Source organism: Haliaeetus leucocephalus, unplaced genomic scaffold (genome assembly GCF_000737465.1).
Source record: "Haliaeetus leucocephalus isolate CR32 unplaced genomic scaffold, Haliaeetus_leucocephalus-4.0 Scaffold191, whole genome shotgun sequence".
NCBI lineage: Eukaryota > Metazoa > Chordata > Aves > Accipitriformes > Accipitridae > Haliaeetus > Haliaeetus leucocephalus.
The window spans coordinates 254,122-259,121 of record NW_010972627.1 but is presented as its reverse complement, the minus strand read 5'-3'; the positions used below and the strand labels follow the sequence as shown (position 1 = coordinate 259,121).

Below are 5,000 nucleotides of genomic sequence, written 5' to 3'. Positions count from 1 at the left end.
GCCCCTCGGCCCCCACCGCCCGCAGCCCGATCAAGGCGCCCGGCCCCTCGGCCTTCCGCCCCGCAGCCCGCCGCTGCCCCCGACCCAGCCTCCGGTCCTCTCAGCGCTCCTTGCCGCGTTCCTGAGGAGGGGGACGGTGACCGACGGCAGCCCCCCGGGAAGCCCTCGCCGAGCCGGCCGGGGTGGTCCCGCCTGGGCGGGGGGTGGCGGTCCCAGCCGGCTGTGGGGCCGTGAGGGCGCAGAGGGGCAGCTGCCGTTCACCGTGCCTCTGGGTAAAACTTGAGGGGACGCAGGGGGCAGCGGGTTGCTGTGACGGGCAGTGAGGGTTGCCAATGAACCCAAGGGGAACTCGTGTGTCTCCCATCAAATGTGTGTTTGGGGAGACTTGAGGGTCACCGGCAGCAAGGGTGAAACCCCTTCCCCAGGGAATGTCTCTGCCTTTGCCGTCAGTGAACCCAGGCCTCGTCTCCGGCACCCAGGCAGGCGGTTTCCAGAAATCTCTGCCTGCCCTCCCCCCAGGGCAGCCTCCTCGGGGGAAAGGCAGCTCAAGGCCAACCAAGCTCTTCATATGGGTTTCGTAAGGCTGTAGGAGAAACCACAATGTGGGCTCAGAAGCAGCGGAATCGTTATCTAAACCCCAAATAGCACGGTACTAACTCCTACTTCTGTCTCGTGTTTAGGATTGAAGTGATGTGGAGAGCCCTGCGTGCCCCAGTGGTACGGGGGATGTAGTCAGGAGGCAAGGAGGAGCAAAGGAGGAGAGTATCGCCTCATCTTCTGTTTGCAACAAGCCCAGGCCACCTGGCATGGGAGGGGTATGGGCATAGCAGAGAGCATGTGAATCACCCTGGACATGCAGGTAACGTTCCTGCTAAATCAGATAACGCTCTGTACAGTGCTGCGTTCACCAGTAACCTGTAATGCACAATAGTGGAGAAAAAGTCGTCCTTCCACAATCAATAACACAATAATGGAGTGCTGTTTAGATGATAGTTTGAGATTTTTTTTTTAATGAATGTGATTCCATCAAGTATTAGGGAATTTTTTGCCCATTACCTTAAGTGAGAACATATTTTTTGTTGTGCTATTGACCTGCCCATATCATAATTGCAGTACTCTTTGTTATTTAGTTACGAAACTCTTCTCCATCTAATCTAAACATAATGTATGCAGTTTCAGAGGTTTCTTAAACTGCGAACTCCTACTCAGCTGTTTTTCTGACTGGCAATCATGGCTCTACTGTGCCTTTATATTTGCATCTACCTTGGGTTTTTTTCTGTCATTTTTAGTGTCATTGGTTATATTTGTCATTGTTTATGTTCTTATGTCCTTTCTTTCCCATGATGAACTGCTGTTCTGATCACTGTGGGCCCAACTGTATGCAAGATTGAGACACTCAGCAACTCCTAGTTTCCACAGGCACTCAACTCACTGGAAATGATCAGTAATTTTCAACAGACTGCCTAAGCAGTTTGAAAAAAATACACCAAAGATAATAACCAGGAAAATATATTTTAAGCAATAAATGTAAATGGGAAGAGAAGTTTCATTTGAGAAGTTAAGCAGATGCAGCTATAACCAATTTCTTTAATCTGCTGATACATGAGTGTTATGTTTAATTTTCGAGTGCTGTTTAGTTGTCAATTAGGAATTGGAAACAATTCAGTTGTTCATGGCAAGCCACTTTCTCTTGCTATTTCCTAATTTGGAATATTCTTCTAGATTTTCAAGATGTTTATCCCCTAATTCTTCAGGTTCATCTTACGTTCACACGAGTAATTTCAGAAGACACATTCACTAGCTAACACCCATCTCCTCTTGCAGTTGTACACTGTGCAACATTTATAATTAAGCCTCTTAGGAAGTTAGCTGCATGGCCCATGATTAACTTCCCTTAATTCTTCATTGTTAAAGCTCAGTGCAGAGATCTCTGGAGTAATCACCCACCTTTCCATCCTGAGCTGCAGAATGGCAATGTAGCATGTAAGTCAGTATGCACCAAGATGTCACCCCAGCACGGAAAGTAAGTATTGGTGCCTTTATCACAGTCTAACAGGCCATACAGGCTTATCCAAAGAAAGTATTCTCTCAGCAGATGAGCTAGATAAAACGGTTGATCAGAGGCTGTTGACACAAGGCACAGCATCTATAATTAAGTCACTAGGGAAGCTGGGATGGGATGCTGTAACAAAGGTAGGATCCAACTTATACACAGCTTTCAGCAAATCTTAAAATGCTGTCTGAATAAAACCCAGTGAGGTAATAGCCACTTTTGACTTACTGCATGCTAGAAATTTGTCAAATAGTGGTGAGTAAAAGGGGGTAGAGGGTGCGCTATTTATTAAACACATAAATTGGATATATTTTGGTTGTTTTGTACCCGTGACACTCTTTCCATGTCTTTTCAGAGAGAAGTTTTGTGAAGAAGAGGTGTCTGTTTGTGTTGGAAGTGCTGTAATGAATGGCACATTGAGACTACTACCAGCTTATAATAATGACTGGTATTCCCTGTTCTGCAAGACTGGGAGGGAAAGAGCATATCCAATGAACAGAAGTGGATCCTTGGATTTTCGTTCTTGAGGTGGCCTTGGCTCCATGAATCTATGGAACAATTATAGTACAGAACAGTTGATTGCTTCTCTGTTTGTGCGGCAACAGATTATAGAATAAAACAAAAGTAGCCTTCACTACCTATCCTGATATGCTTTTTTTTGTGAAGAAAAATGCCACAAAAATATGGTGTAAAGTAAGAAAATGCTTAGTTTTACTTCTGTTGTTCTAAATTAAAAATAAAACTGAGTGGTTTACATCAACAAAATCCACAATCAGAACTATGTTTGCAACTGAGGTCACGCAGCAGTACTACATTTATTTTGAAGACTCTGGGTATGATTTTACACTTACATTCATTTAATACTTGCTTAGCGATGGCATTATTTGCAATTTACACTATTCTGAAGCATGAACATTGTGTGAAACTAGTAAAACGTTGGGGAAGATTCTGTAAGGTTAAAAAGGTAGAGGAGACCTAGAGAGAGGATTTGTTCTTTGATCCGGGAGATAAGAGACCAGACTTGCACAGATGCCGAGCCCTTTGGCTTCTGCTGGAGATCTGTATACTCAGCATCTCAGTCTATCAGACCTGGAGTAACTCCGAAATCTGGATGGTAGCCAAACACAACGCATTTTTATTTGAAGCAGTCTATGCTTTATATTTTGTAATGATTTCCACTATATGTATATATTTTTTTTAAATCCTAAGCAGTTCTGTAAGGTGCACACGCTTCTCGTTGTCAGGGTGAGGGTACTGGTTGTGGTTCTGAAAGAATTGTGGTGGGGAAAGAGCTTCAGCTGATGTCTCCTGACATTCACAACTCGTGTCAAAGAAAGGAACTCTGCAACTCAGATCCATGCTCACGTGGATAAGTACACTCTCTGTTTGGACAGGAGGATAAACGTGGGTGCTGTTATGAGAAATACACGTCAGAGAAAGATAAACTATTATGTAAAGGTGAAATTAAGATCAAGATAGTCATTCATGTTGTTAGTATATTTATTTCTGCAAACGACGGGATTCTCAGCTGTATCTTAGCTTTGGGACAAACCCTGCTCATTCCTACAAAGAGACCAGTAGAAGTCACTATTTTCATGAATTTCAGGTGAGCTTTACATGGGTCAAATCCCAGCCTTCCTGCATCTGTCTTCAGAGGGAACTCAGCCACTCTCCAATAAAGTTTAAGACTTTTTTTTTTTTGGCACATGACAAGAGCAGGAGACTCACTGTGCTTCACACAACCACCCTACTTCCTTTCAGATTAAACTGTAAAATGAGCCCACAGCTTCGCAGGTGCTGGAGGCGAGGCGCAGGGCGGGCGGCAGGCCCTTCCCCTGCAGAACCAGGCCGCCTCTCTCTGGTGCGGGGTGCTGAGCGCCGGAGCCGCAGCCATGTTGGTGGCTTCTGCCAAGCCCACTCAGGGGGAGTTAATCACTCACGCGACTGAGGGCGTGCCAGTCCTGACACTACAAAGCCCTTATTTTTAGGATGATGGATTATTACATGCGTTACTGAATCCTCAACCAAGGTGTGAAGCCTCAACGGCGACAGGCCATGTGCCCATGTTGGCGTGCAACCGCACCGCCGCCTGCGGACAACCCTTGGCCGATGGAACGCGGAGACGGATTCCGCACTCGTGTACGTGTTTAATGAAGTCAGCAAGGCCGCCGTTGCTTCTCCGCTGCGGGGGGCAGCCCCGGCGGAGTCCCACCGCCCTGCCTCCCCGAGGCCAAGCGAAATGGCGGCAAGCCTGGGCCCGGCCAGCGACAGGGCGCTCGCCCCGCCCTCCCGCGCCTGGCCCAATGGAATGAATGGGCTATAAATAGCGGCCAATGGGACGGCGGGTCGCGCTCTATATAAAAGAGGCGCGGCGCGGGTGCTGGGGCTCCACTCCGATTGGGGCAGCAGCGGGGCGCTGAGCGGGCGGGCAGGTCCTTGCTTTGGCTGCGGAGCCCTCGGTAAGTCCCGGGGCAGCCGAGCCGTCCTGCAGCTTTAAAATAAGATTTTTTTTTTTTTTTTTTTTTTTTTTCCGCTGTGTGGGGTGGAGGCGGTCCGGCTGAGGAGGGGGAGCGGGGCTGGGGGCGCGGCGGGGGGGAGAGCAGGACAGGGGCGCCCGGCGTGCAGCAGCCGGGGTGGGGGACGTGGCGCGGAGCTCCAGCGGGGCGCGGCGCAGGTGCTTACCGGGCTTGCCCCCGGCTGGAGCGGGCCCCGCTCTAAAACCAGATTAACCCGGTATTTAGCAGGGTAGTTACATATGCTCGCCCCAGCCAGGTCCCCCGAGGGAGCCGTCTGTTGTATAATGGCTTGTTGGATGCTTCCCACTCCTCCGCTCCCAAGTCGGGGGCGGGGGGGAGCAGCCGGGGCTCCGCGGGCGCGGAGGGCGCCGGGCGCGATGCCTCCGTCGGGCCGGGGCGCGGCGGGTCCCGTGTGTCCCCCCGCCAGCCCG

General features: G+C 49.5%; 1 protein-coding gene across 2 annotated transcripts in view; it reads left to right on the top strand.

Moving 5' to 3' along the window:
• The first annotated feature begins 4,442 nt into the window (after positions 1–4,442).
• Positions 4,443–5,000, top strand: part of CKB (creatine kinase, brain) — an 8,005-nt gene continuing 7,447 nt past the window's right edge. For both annotated transcript variants that reach the window (XM_010565425.1, XM_010565424.1), the window contains exon 1: positions 4,443–4,512. The gene's annotated coding sequence lies outside the window, so the exon portion shown is untranslated. The remainder of the gene's footprint in view (positions 4,513–5,000) is intronic.